Below are 14554 nucleotides of genomic sequence, written 5' to 3'. Positions count from 1 at the left end.
GGGTGCAGACGGTCCGAGAGGATTTTGCACGCCCTTGTCTTATTCCTCAATGGTGGGTAGGGGGGTACCGACAATCCTTTCAGCAGTTTTGATTGTCCGTTGCAGTCGGAGTTTGTCCTTTTTTGTAGCAGCACCAAACCAGACTGTGATGGAAGAACACAGGACTGATTCGAGGACCGCTGTGTAGAACTGTCTCAGCAGCTCCGGTGGCAGGCCGTGCGTTCTCAGAAGCCGCAGGAAGTACATCCTCTGCTGGGCCTTTTTGAGGACGGAGTTGATGTTGGTCGCCCACTTCAGGTCCTGAGAGATTGTAATTCCCAGGAACTTGAAGGTCTCGACGGTTGACACAAGGCAGCTGGACAACGTGAGGGGCAGCTGTGGCGAAGGATGCCTCCTGAAGTCCACGATCATCTCTACCGTCTTGATATCATATTCTTTAAGATTCAGGACGATCAACGGCATCCGAAAACGTAACATATTTTGATGATCACCATTGCAGGTCAAGTATAATTATTTTCTCATATTCATTGCAATTGCAAACTAACACATCAACCCTTACTTTTTTTTTTTTTTTAAAGCAGTAGCATCTTCCAATTATAACAGAGAAATGAGAGGTACATATGCATTAATTTGACAAGTGCCGGAGGGCTATTAGGTGTGTAGCTAACCTCTGTCCTTTTTTTTTTTTTTTTTTTTAATTTCTTGCAGAATTGGTAAATAGTATTCAATCATCAGCGAAGCCGCAGGAAACTTGCTCACCTTTCACACCAGTTTATCGCGACGGGCTGTTTACGCCGCCCGGCAGTGTTAAATTGGAACATTCGAGGATCGGGATTGACAACATTCTATCATTCTCGGTGCGCGGAAACTTCTGGCTTGATTCTTCACATAGTAACGGGGGGCTGCGTGCTCCTCCGCCATGCCCCAGAAACCGGATCACACCGCCATTAAATGAACGACCACCTAGTTGTTACATCACACAACCGAATCAGCATTTGCCACAGGGTAAGAGTCATTCTTTTTTTTTTTTTTTTTTTTTTTTTTTTACAAATGAAGTCATTTCCAACGTCATTAAAAAATGACGGTACAAAACATTTTGACTACATTACCCATAATGCCATCATTTCCTAGTCTGAGTGTGTCTGTCTGGGCCTACGTGTGTGAGAGTGAGAGACTGCATGAGCACCTCTTAGCTGATACAAGGGCGTCCTCTCCTGGTTAATCAGAACTACTGAATCCTTGTATTCTACCAAAAAAATACTAAAAATATTTTTCTAGCTATATTTTTTAATGATAATGTTTAATAAAATAGTTTTAATATTTTCTTTGATCAGAACCCAGGCCCGGGGGTACCAGCAATATAGCTGCACAAACACTGTGCGCCCCAACGGTCCCGAATCATCAGGCCTCATCCTCTGCAGAACCCTGAAGCTGGTTATAACCATAGAAGGTCACCTCAAAGCACTGTGAATATGGAGGATTTACAACACAGATGAATTGACGCCTTCACTCGAGCTGTGGACTTGCTAGAATCTATGTGGACATCATAGATTCTTTTTTCAACGGTAATGTTATTTTCTTTAAATACAACTATATAATGTAATGTATCAAGCTGATTCTAATCATATATTCCACAGGAGAAACTAATGCCGGCATGAAGATTTGATCGTGAAGACGAACCTAACCCTAAACTAACCCTCTGAGCTGTGGAGACCTACACCCGGCGGACATCTATTACGTCTCCAAGGAGCTTAATACTTTATATCTATGTCTTTTTAATATTATTATCCTCATTTTAACCTATGTACGTTATAGGTTTTTCTCTTTTATACTCATATTAGCCATTTTTTACATTCAACATTATACTAGTCAACGTTTTGTTTTGTATTCAAAATGGAAAACGCAGGGTATTCTGAATTAGATAATAATCCCCATCTTGATAATGAACTGACACAAACTACAGATGATAATGACAATCACATAACAGCCCAAAATGAAACTTTACCATTACCTAATGGTCAAGATATTGTAGCGATACAATCTAATGCAGATGATAATGACGAGCTCATAACAATACAAAATGAAACCTCTCAGTTATCTAATGTTCACCAAAACAGTCCAAATCTTGGAAGATTGTGTCAATCGCTTCAACCCGTTAGAAACACAGAGATCTGAGGAGATGACGGCTGATTCCCATATTCAAAGTGGCTGGGAAACAGTACGGCGTGAACATTTCAATAATATACAGATCACACAACCGTTGAGAATTTCGACATCTGAAAACAAGTGGGTTCCTGATTTGGGATCTTTTTATACCGAGGTGCTGAGTAATGTATACAACGTAATCGATGAGGTCATTTCAATTGTGGTATCTGGTGATATCGTACAATTGGAGTTGGTTGGTGAAAATGTGAGACAGCATGAGATCGTTCACGTGTCAGATGACTCGGACATTCATGAAACATTCCAAGATTTACTTGATTGCGTAGTACAATCAAATTCAGAAATCATGGCCAATGATAACCTTGACTTTGGAGTACAAATTGTAACTGGTCAATGGGGAGGCGGCGTGAGACGCAAACTGTCAGAGACATTGGATTGTCAAATACTCAAAAAGAAAAAAAACGACATCTCTACATACCCCTGAACAAAGACAGTAATGTTTCGCAGCATCACTAGCCTACTTATTAGATAATACACTGACAAATGCAGAGGCTATTCAACGAGCACACGAAATTTAAAGATCTGTAGGTCTGGATGATCAGACAGCTGTGGGGTTAGCTGATATCCATAAATTCAACACCCATTTGAACCTTAAAAGTCTTGCTTTACAGAAAAAAGGAGGGGCAACCGTTAAGCCATTTTGAGACAAACTACTACTACTACCGACATCTTGCTATTGTTTCTGACACAAAACCACTACTGTGCGGTAATTTCAGCTAATGGTTTTCTCGGACATCACTACTTTTGTTGGTTTTGCTATAAAGGGCATCAGAACCCACATACACATTATTGTCATTGGCACTGTTATGTTTGTTATCGATCCAACTTGCATGGAGTCAGCGTTAACACCTATCCATTGCGTGGATTGTGTCAGATTCCGCTTATCCGCAGGACTAATCGGGAGAAATGTCTTGACCGACTCTCCGTTTAAAGGGTTAATAGCCCCTGTTATATAGCAGGAGCTTTCCAAGCCGGTATCGAGATGAATTCGCCTAGGTGTGCTAACTGCCTTTAGTTTTACGGAGCCAATCCGGTCTGCTCTCACTTATCAACCCTTGATGAGTAACCACACCGAGTAAAAGGACAATAATGTGAGCGCTCCGTTTTTACAGCAGCTCCATCTCTTATGAATCGTTTGCACTTGTTATTGACTTAGTAGATTTAACAATCCTTGTTAGGACCGTACGGATTTGTTTTTGTTTTAAGCCGAAGTGATATCGATGAGTTACTTTTTGGGGATAATATTACGACACGGTGATATTAGTGTCTCCGACGTTCATTCACTTATAAGAGGTTGAGTGGTAAGTATGAGAATACTCATATATATAAGAATGACAAAGATAGAAAATAATTAAATCGAGATTTTTAATATAGTGATTAACAAAAGATATAATGATAATAAAATGACAGCAAGGGTATGTAATAGAGTAATTAATGATAATAATAACAAAAATGAAAAGAAATTGAAAAGATAAAAATATAAAATCATAATACTAGTATAACCTTTTGAGTGAGCTTTAAAGGGTGATCAAGTCCTGCAGAGCTCTAAGCCAAATTAATAATTAGGTATTTTGGAAAATATGAATCTCTGAACAGCTGACTAGCCCTTCTCCCTATCCACGCAATGTCGATGGCGGTTCTTATAATTACCTTATTATAAGATTATTTAAGTCTTACCCAATTAAGGAGGAAAATCCCAAAAAATAGACAAGCAATCCAAGTAGCCTGATTAATTCCTCCTGTCAGCATGTCCCCGTCATTGCGAGAGAAAAGAGCGTGCATCTCCCTATCCTCTGATAGATAAGAGAGCCCCATGCATTTTGGGTGTGAGGCTTTTATAAACTTGGTCGGGCTTAGACCTTCCTCCTTCTCTAATGTTCCGTTGCTGGTATTATGTCTTGACATGCCCCCAGCACCCCTCGCTGTTGTCATGTCCCGACATGTACCGAGTGGAAAGTACCTTTCACTTTTACTTTTCAACGTGTCCTGACTTTGATCCTCACTTGCTCACTCAATTAGGTTTTCAACGAATACATTTAGTTACAAGCACTTCATATATGTCTTGAATTCAAACAATACATTTCATAACACCATGTTAATCTCTAAGCAATATGCATAAATGTGTATATGTCAATTGTCAAAATAAATGTATATACTTTCATGTGAATACAATTCCTTCATGCATTCAACAGGTTCGTTCTTTGTCTTTGTTTTACATCTTATGTTATCTTGTCTGAGAGAGACAATCCTACACAGGTTACAGTTTTTTCCCAAAAGCAGTTTCAAAGCATTGTCTAACAGTAATACAAAAGTAAGAATAATGTAAAACAGCCTCACTAAGCTTGATGTATTCAGTAGCCAACAATCCTATATGTGAGAACATCAAAGATATATCAACGATATAACATTTAATAGATTTAACAGTTGTTGACACCAGTATGTGCATGTTTATTGTGATATGGATTCTGATAGTATAAGGACATTAAGATGACTTATGCTTGAACCAGTGACTCTTAATTCTGGCTAAAAATAGGTTTGGCGACCTCTGGTGGTTAAGAAGATGTATGCTTGAACTGGTGACTCATAATCATGATCGAAATTTGGTTTGGCGGCCTCTGGTGGTTAAACCAGGAATTTAAACTGGGGCTGAGCTCACTCACATGAACCCAGCCACATAAGCCAATTGCTACCTTTCGTACCATCGCTTCTGGTGGCTTGGCAACCCACTAGACACCCCCTCCTTGAGCTGAGCTCCAGCCCCTCTATGAATTGGGCCCAGGGCGCAGGGACGCTCTGAACGCGTTGACAAAAGCCGCCCATTCGTGAATGCCTCCCGCCACTCCAACAAGCGACGTCGGACCAAGAAAGTCGGGGTTCTCCTCTGCATCCATCAGCAGGTTCAACATATCTGGCGTCTCGGGTGCAGCCGGATGCAGTGGGACGGATGGAAGGTCAGAGATAGGGGACCATTGGTTGCCCAGGGTCTCCTCCTCATCTACCTCTATCACCTCCCCCGGAGACGGTGGACGCCCAGCCGATGAGACGATGCTTACCTCCGGCGTCCATCGGGCGGCTCTGGGCTCGGGGGCCTCAGGCCTAGATACCCGGTCCGGACGATGGTCAGCAGTGGCGGCAGTGTCACGGGGCTGACGGCTATACAGGAGGCGCCTCTCGTATGGAAGGTAAAACGGTGGCTTCCGTCAGCTAGGCGCCAAGCCATGCGAAGCAATGGATAGACTCGACCTAGGATTTGGCCGTCTTCTGTTAGAATCCCGAGGGGTACTGAGGGTACACCTTGAACTGAATGTGTCATAATACTCGTAGTCGCCAGGTCAGCAAAGGTCAGCCACAGCCAGTCGTCAGTGAAGAAGCCCTCCTTACTCGCCCCAGCATCTAGGTAGAGTCCGTCAGGCACAAGCCAGAGCTCCTTCCTTGAACTAACCGGTGAAGGGAAGCAGCAGTGTGCCAGGAAGGAACCACCCACGATCCATGCAGATCGAAGGGAAGTATTCCCACAAAGGACACACTGCGGTGTAATTACATTCTGTAAACATACACATTGTCAACACAAAATCATCAACTGAAGGGGATCCTAGGCATCAGCCTGGTCCCTTACAAAAGTCACCTGACCCGGAGGTCGGTAGATAGCCGTGCTTTTCCTATCAAGAGAGCTTGTTCTCATACTGCGCGGGAGTGAACGGGGTTTTCACTCGCCAAGCAGCAGAGTTCCGAGGTGGGAGGGTAAAGAAAGCTGAATACGTGAAGAACCAGGCTATTAAGACTAATTGGTCAATTACGCGCATCCAAAGAAGAAGGGAAATAATACCCCAAATGGTTCCCCATACGATTAATTTAGCCAAGCGCCAAATCCATACCCTGTTACTTTTATTCTTTTGAAGACGGATTACCATGTTCATCATGTATAAGGCCATGGCGATTGCAAGCACGCCCTCCAACACCACCGCTCCGTAAATTATTTCAAAGGCTTTCATCGAAGTTATGTCTAAGACTATCCAGCCTATCAACAAAACTGTTTCCGCAATACCTTTGGGTGTTTTATAATTAATTATTATTCGGCCATGCATAAACACAACGAACATGCCGAGTCCCAAGGTATAAGTGCAAAAGACAAATCTCAAAACCAAGACTTTAACTATAGATATGGTAAAAATAATGAGCCGAGTTATTTAATGAAAATGCCATTGGCCGGTACAGGAATAAATCACCCATATTGTTAAAATCATCCAATACTGAAGTTCATTACTCACATTTTGCAAGGCACCTGGTCTATCATAAGTAGCATTGTTAGATGAACAACACGCCATGGCTCAAAGTTTTTACCCTTCTGTCACGTAGTATGAACTGTGAGGAGCCGTGCTGCGCGCCAGCCTTTATACTAGCGCAGGCACCGCCCCCTCCTTGGTCTCTTCCTCCTTGGTTGTCAGAACTTTTTTCTTTGGCGCCGCCCATTTCTTGAACAGCTTCATGTAGACCTTATCAACGACGTTTCTTTTTGTAGGCGTCTCCATCTTCTCGTATTGTCCAGGCATGGGTTGTTCTTGTTGTCCTTTTTTGATGAGCACTACAGCTATTGCAGCCGCAATTATTAGTGCAAATCCTAATAAGAGCCACCATCCTATTTCCTTGGCAAGGTTAAGTAGCCAAGAACCTATATCTAGGCTTTCTTCCACAATCTCTATTGCAGTTTTAACGATAGCTTTGCCGACTTCTTTTATATTATTTCCTAGAACTTTCCCGATTCTTTCATACCATACACAGTCATGTAGGCTGCTGCCATTGGCCGCATGACATCCAATGTTCCGAGGGTGTATGGCATTTCCCTTGGCCATAAATTTTATTAAAGCCTACCCAGTCGAAACCTGTTACTTCTCTCCCCTCACATAAGCTCTTCCGGAACGCATGTCCCTCAAGAACCTGTATTGTAGGGTCAGGTCTGTATGGGATATATTTCTTGGCGTAACCCTGGCTAATTATCTTTTGTAGACCGTAATCCTTTTGCCATCACGTGCAATATTGTCTGTTCATTGCTTCCTGTCATATCCACTGTTTTTGCTTATTCTTAGTCCATACTGCTCCCTCTATACTTGCGTAATTTGTATCTGGATATTTGTTTTTACAGTAATCTTTAAACCTTGGTACACTATTACACGGTTGTCTCGCTAGTTGTATTGTACAATTAGTTTTTTGTCTATTACAAATCATTGTCCAGGGTCTGGGGTTGGGTTATAATAGTTCCTATAATCTGTTCTAAAGGGCATCGAGGTGAGGTGCCCGTCGTCCAGTCTTTATTATGAAGTTGGTCAGCTATTTTCGAAACCACACATTGATCCAGTTTGTGGAAATCACCGTCAGGTACGGAGAGCAAATCCTTTGGGGTAGGAAGTCGTTGATAATACCAGCGCGTTCCTCGTGTTACTAACTTATACGATGATTTTTCCTTCTCAGAAATCCATCTGGCCGTGCGTACTGTTCTTACCCATGGCAAAGATTCATTTAGCCAGGGTTCGTAGTTTACCTCGGTACTTAGGTATTGTAGGCTACCCCCAGTTTGTAAAAGCAGGATCGCAAGCCCAGGTGAAAAATAGTCATTCTGGACATATATTCCCATATAGGTCAATACATGGGAATTGGGGAAGCCTTGACATCTACGACCAGTATTCCATAAACAGGGGTTTAAAGGATGAGTTCCTTGTGTCAACTCCTTCTGACACTCTCTAAATGAATCTTCCGTGGACCGTCGCTTCCTTGAAAGCATCTTTGGTGCTCCAATCTCCGATCTGTCTTTATAAGGTGGTGTTGTCATTGGTGGTGGCCCAAAGGTTGAGGATTTTTGACGGTCTTTGTCCATGGATGGTTGGCTTGCACAGGTGAAATTCAAGCAGCTCCAGCATGGTTCCCAACTCGGCCGCTCAACGGTACAGGTATGATTCAGGGGCGCCGCTTTGGAAATGATGTCCTTGTTGGCTGCTGAGGTCATCCAATATCCTCCTGAGTCATCAGGCAGGCTTGTACAGTGTTCATTGGCATACCAGTGAGGTTTGTGGTTACCTATTTGGAGCCAGTTTTTCCTGACCTTTCTCAACTCTCTCCGTTCCAAGCACAGCACTGTCAACTTGATAGTAGGGCCTTCCTGAGTCCATTGAGCCCGTTGAACAACATGTGGGGAACATTCCTTCTTGGTCTCCGCTGGGTATTCGGTGCAGTTCTTTAGCCATGGGTTTATGGCCTTCCCTCCCTTACACATTCCAAAAGATCTTGACTTATTCTTGGGAGATTTATTAAAACTATCAGGTATGTCTTGTCCTGTGTCTAAGTCAGGTCCATTACTCTGTTTCCACTTCTCCTCCGTCTGTACTTGATGAACTTTCCAGCATGATTGATTAGTTGTCTTTGTTGTTCCATGTTGGATGGTAGTCAAGTCCAATAGGTCGTCTCTCAAGACTTCAAAACGAGTGTTGAGGTTCGTCAGCAACATCAAAAGGGCATATACGATGATAACGCCACCTGCTATGATCATGGTCCGCCTTATCTTCCCCCTATGTTTAAGCCAGAACGCCGGTAGAGTGCCATCAAGGGGTATGTCATCAAAATCGAATGATTCCCATCCTTCATCTTGGTCTGGTTGTTCATAAATTGCTTCCTCCGATTCCCTTCCAGTTGGTATCTCGTACACATTCTCCCTTTGTTCTACTGCTCGTTCTAGGTTACGATGTACATGATCTTGTGTTCCTATCTTTTGAGGTTGTGACAAGGGGGTCTTCAAAGTCTTTGGCTGTGGAGTATCATAATGCGGTTTAGGAGTGTCGTAATGTGGGGTGTCAGTGGTCTGAAGGTCCTTCCAATCCATCTCTCCGCCTGGTTCCTTCTCCGTTTGGTTAGTAGGTTCTTTGCCTTCAAAGTCCTCTTCAGCTCTGGGTTCGGTCATGCTTGTTCTTGGTTGTAACTGCTGCTCCTTTCTGCCAGTCCTTTCTTTTAAATCGTTCCAATCTTATCTCCTTACTATACACGCTCCGCCCTCGAATCCGAGGTGGGTCCTGGTAACTTGAATATCTGTCAGGTCCATGAAGTCCAGTTGGGCTAAATATTCTCTTTAGAGATAAATTAGCACTACAATGTAGCCAATCAGTGCAATTCCAATACATGTGCCGACTGCTGGACCGATTACATTGTATTTGTTTCCCTTCTGTAGCTGTGTGTCATCCGGAATGAGAAAAGTTGCAGAGGAGCCACAACTGTCAAAGCTACACGTGTAGTTGTTTTTCTGTGATGATGCCACTCGTATCTGAGTGGTGATTCTAAAAAGGCGGTCCTCTGTCAACACAACGGTGGCGCTGGCATTGAGATTTTGCCGGTGAGCGTCCTTCCAGGTCACCATGGACCACCATGGTAGCCCTCGGACTGGCAGGTTAGCTCGAGCTCGCCTCCTTTTGCTGATTTGAAAATGTTTTTGGTGACCGTTTTAAAAGGTGCAGTCACTGATAACTCAATATCCTTATAATCAGTCCCGTTTGTTGTCCCTATTACACACTGGTAGGTTCTCGTGTCATTAATGCGCAGCCTGGATACCTGCAACTTGGCCCAGCCATCTTTAATCTGCTCGGTGAGAAGCCTGGCGCGACCTCGGAAATCCGAATGCTGGGAGGAGGCTTGCTCCTGTCCGTGATTCATACGGTACACTTCCCGAGACTGAGCCAGCGCGGTCCAGTGCCAGGACACCGTCAAGTTCTTGTAGGGATACTGAGACAAAGGGAAGAACCGGCAGCCCATTACCACGTCTCCTCCCAACTCGGTCCTATATGAGGTCCGCTCCGCATTGGTGGTTAACAAGACTTGGAGACATAGCTGGAACATGACTTGTAAAATAAAGACATTGGACCACTTCATTTAGATCTTTTGTCTTTTCTTCAGTAAAATAGTTATTTTTCCTTCCTCTGCTTTCTTGGTTGGGGTATTTTACTCTTTTCCTTATAACTTGAGTATTTGTTAGGTTCGTGAAGTCCAGTCAGGCGAATATTCCTTTTAGCGATCCAGTTGTCCTTCTACTTCGTCCAACCTATGGGACAAGGCAGTTGTCCCGGCTGATAGAGTGATCAGCTTTTCAGTTGTTTTCTCTATGAATTCTTCCAATTTGGTGAGAAAGGGTTTCTGGTCTATAAATGCGGCTCGATGCTGCAACACGAGAGCTGTTATCTCCTCTTGTTCTTTCTGTACTACCTGTAGTGCTGTTAGCGTGAGCCTTAACGCATCTGCTACGTTCGACGCTTGTTCCTCCAATTCAGTCGTACGGGCTCTCAGGGTATTCATCTGATCCATTCCTCTTTTTCCTTGTTATGTGGGGTGAGACGGTGCAGTTCTCAATCCACTCCCATCAATCTCACTATATATTCACTCGCACATTTGCTCGACCTCCTTAAGGGGGTGTTCCTTATAATTCAAGTATCTCCAAAAACAAAAACTCAATGTTGTAGGGTCCAGTGGAAAGGTTTCTTTTAATATATTTAACTTAGAAGCCGTTTGTGCTTCCAAGGTTACTTATACAAGCTCTTAAGCCGCAAATTTGATCTTCCATTTTAGGTCTTAATTCTGTGTCGAAGGGGATGATGACTCGTCGCTTGGTCTATTCCACAGACGAGAGACTTAACTACTTCGTCACCACTATCAATCGTTTTTATGTGGTGGGTTTCCTCTGGTTTTTGTGCCTTCTTCTCAGGGGTGGAGTCCCCCTTTACAGGCCGTCGTCGCCAATTCCATCCGGTTTTCTTGGGCTCCCATTCTTCATCTTCTGAAACGTTCTTCCTTGCTTTCATTACTCGTCCTATTTTCCTCCATTTCTGGCTCCCATAACATTTTGGCCATTCCTTGTTATATATAGGGCATCCTCTCAGAGACCAATGGTACATCCTATTTGACTGCACGTGCCCGTCACCAGTACATTTAGGGTAGGGGCACCTGTCCTTTCCCTTCCTAATCTCAATGCGTTTCCTTAAACTATCAACTTCTTCATTGCTACTGCCTGAGCAATTTGAGGCAACTTCAATCTCCTCTTGCCAATTTTCTAACTCTTCTGCCGCTGCTTCTGCTAGGGTTAATAACTTTGTTTTTCCACTTAAGCCGCTTGAGGCCCTTATAGGACTATAATCTTGGCTTGTCCTTTCCCCTCCAACAGCTGTGCTCATTGATAACTCCATTCCTATGGAGTATATTCCTTCATAGGGTACTAAGGCCATTTTAACTCTGACCTCAACCCGATATTCCACTGTTGTTTTTTCTGATAACACTAGATGAGGTTTCCAAGGACTCATCTGTAGTGTAGCAACCTTCTCTTTATACTGCATTCCGTCGTTCCATCCAACAACGTGCAATGAGTATACAAGCCGTTTTCTTCCACTCTCCGCTCCTGCGGAGCATTGGGTAGGGTGTTTACTGGGATGTTTTCATTGGACAAGATGTAATCAATTATCATTTCCCAGGGTGTGATCGTTCCCAAGGTGTAAAGGGGATCTAATTGCATCATGGAGGCTACCGGTACTGATTGTTCCATTAATCTTGCAGGCCGTTTACCGTTTGCCCACCCCGGCCAGTTTGTGTTGCGTACGCTCGGAAGTCCCAAATCCAGTCTTTCTTCGCTTATCTCCCTCCTTGTAGGGTGAGTCAAAATGGGAGGCAATCGGCCTATTGGTGTCTCTGTCTTTGTCACTTGCCATCCCTCAGCTCGACCAGCTAACACCAATGTTCCGTCCAAGACCCTACTCCAGCAGTGGTCACAATATAGTAACGTTTGTCCATTCCACCTACATTCACAGTTTCTCTGTCCTTCATTTCCTTGTAGGTCCAAATCCCATTGGGCATAGAATTTTAATCTGAGCAAATGTCTCACTCTGCAATTTTTGCATATGTAGGCGTCAAGTACCTTGGCTGGACCTAAGTTCTCCAAGGTCGGGGAACCGGCGGCTCCATCCTGGCTAGTTCCAGGTCCTCTGTCAGCCTGTGATTCGGTATTTCCGCAAGAGACACAGCCTTGGTTCACTTGGCTCCAACTCAAACACTCCACCACTTTGGATAGATATCCTCTTTTAGCATTCTCCATAAATTTAAATGCTCTTCCGGCCGTTATTCCACTCGTAGTCCTCCGTGTGACCACAACACCTTTCATCATGGCCAGCTCGATAAAAGGCGGATCATCTTGATCCCTTTCAGTACTCATATCTTGTTTCTTCTTCTGCTTTGAGCCGAATCAACTGGTATTGGTTGAAGATGCTCTACCCCTTGGATCCCTTTCTCCTTGAGGCGCACTGTGTTTCTGTCCAACACTTCTTCTACGATGTCAGGATTTTCATATTTGGTTTTTACTGCTTGCTTGTCAGATGCGCCATGTGACTTGACCCATACTCGCTGTCCCACTTGTAACGGGCACTTCCCTTCCTGGAGGCTTGCATCCTCCTTTACTCGGCCAATGTCAGGGGGCGACAAAGGGGCGTTGATTAAATTCCTCTGAGGGGGACGGCCTTCCAGTCCTGCTCCTCCCATTCAAGTCCTTGACCAACTCCACCAACTTTTCACTCGATTCTTTTCCGTTAGCATTTTTTCCTAGCCAATTTTTAGCAAGACCAATGGTCCTTTCAGCCACACCATTGACCTGGGGGGTGTAAGGCGCTGAATAAACTCTAGTTATTCCCCATTTTTGACACCACCTGTCTACCGCAGCGTTTTTGAAATGGGTTCCATTGTCAGTTCTTAACTCTTTTGGTACTCCTAGCCACATGCATCCTTCTTCTAGTGTCTTGATCACACGTCTAGCATTAGCTTTTCGCACTGCTTTTAATCCAAAATGTCCTGACATCGAGTCCACTAGCGCGATTAGGTATTTTTCACCTTTCGTGCCATTCACTCCCATGGGGCCTGCTACGTCCATGCAGACTGATGCCCATGACACAGTGCTCTTGATAGTCAATCCTTCAGCTCGCTGTCCTCGGCGTCCTGCGTTGTATCTATTACACTGCTCGCATTCCCGCAACACAGCTCGGATTTTCTTATCTGGGATCCAAAGTTCCAGTCTTTCCAGCTCCCTCTTTGTGGGTAAGGCACCTCCATGGCCTAGCGCTTCATGTACGGCCATAGTAACCTCACGCACAAACTCGTCTGGGACCACTTTTCCTCCAGGGGTTTTGTCCCATCCGTCTGCTCCTACAACAACTAATTTTCTTTCTTGGACGTATTTATCAATTATATATTATATATTATCATTTCCTCTCCAATGAGCCCGTCCTTGACGTGGGATCTCTCATTTTCCTCCCAAATGGATAGGTCTTCCTTAAGAGCTTGTGCACAATAGTGACTGTCCGTTACAATTTTTACATGTCCCACGTGTAGCCTTATAGCTTCCAACAGTCCTTCCAATACGGCTGTAACATCCCCGGCTTGGGCACTGCCAGGGGTCACACCTTTACGACGGCTCTTTTCTTTTCCCTCATGTCTAAGGATGAAGCCCCAGTGGGCAGACTGGTCTTCACCGTTTTTTTGATCCATCAGTATAGAGAATCCATTCGTATGGTTTCTCTGCTTTTATCTCTGGCTTTACTCGTTTCTTTGACGAGGGGGTTATTGGTCCTATCTCCAAATCAGGGTCAAGTAGGATATCTTCCCATCTCCCCCATCTCACGTTGGTTGCTTTAGTGCTTTCGATGGTATCTTTACGCAAATAGCGATGAACTTGGCTCTGTGTGATGACCCTTATTCCTTGCCCCTGGGCTAAATCCTTTAACGCCCCCCAGTATCTGGCTAGGACTGCCAGTTCTCTTTCCTCCTGGGGAAACTTCTTCTCCACGTTGCTCAGGGTGTAGGTCCATAAGGTCACCAAACCAGCTCCCTCGTTACTGACGCTCACCATAGCCGAGATATCGTCGCACTCCACTTTAGCGATCAATCTTGTATCCAAACCCCTTGGCTCTAGTTGTACAGCGTTTCTCACTGCTTTCTTCAATTCTTCTATGTTTTCTTGGTCTTTTGCTGACCAATCCCAGCTTTTAGACTTTCCTTCTTCAGGATTTTTCCGCAGACGGGCATAAAGGGGCTTTGCATATTTTTGATAATAGGGGACATGATCCCGAACATAGTTGCATAGTGGTAAATGAGTTAAGAATGGAAATTTAATGTAACCTACACAAACGATGGGTATCCGCACCCACCACGGGAAGCCTAAATAACCCAAAATATAGTTTAGGCTCATAATCTAGTTCTTCATTATGTAGCTCCCGAAAGACCATCACCGACGCTAATAAGTGTCCTGGCTATCGTCTCCTTTTTCTTCTGT

The 14554-nt window shown here is 44.1% G+C and overlaps 1 long non-coding RNA gene and 1 pseudogene across 1 annotated transcript; one reads left to right on the top strand and one right to left on the bottom strand.

Annotated features, from left to right (window-relative positions):
* Window positions 1–728: 728 nt before the first annotated feature.
* LOC133414352 (uncharacterized) lies at window positions 729–4303 on the top strand. The gene is made up of 3 exons (XR_009770000.1): window positions 729–1005; window positions 1335–1565; window positions 1638–4303. It is a non-coding gene; the product is annotated as an uncharacterized LOC133414352 (long non-coding RNA).
* A 4929-nt stretch (window positions 4304–9232) lies between these two features.
* On the bottom strand, window positions 9233–10128 carry LOC133415090 (programmed cell death 1 ligand 1-like; annotated as a pseudogene).
* Window positions 10129–14554: the final 4426 nt, after the last annotated feature.

This window comes from Phycodurus eques, chromosome 16 (genome assembly GCF_024500275.1).
Source record: "Phycodurus eques isolate BA_2022a chromosome 16, UOR_Pequ_1.1, whole genome shotgun sequence".
NCBI classification, from domain to species: domain Eukaryota; kingdom Metazoa; phylum Chordata; class Actinopteri; order Syngnathiformes; family Syngnathidae; genus Phycodurus; species Phycodurus eques.
Note: the sequence above shows the minus strand (reverse complement) of the source record. Positions and strands in the feature narration are given on the sequence as shown.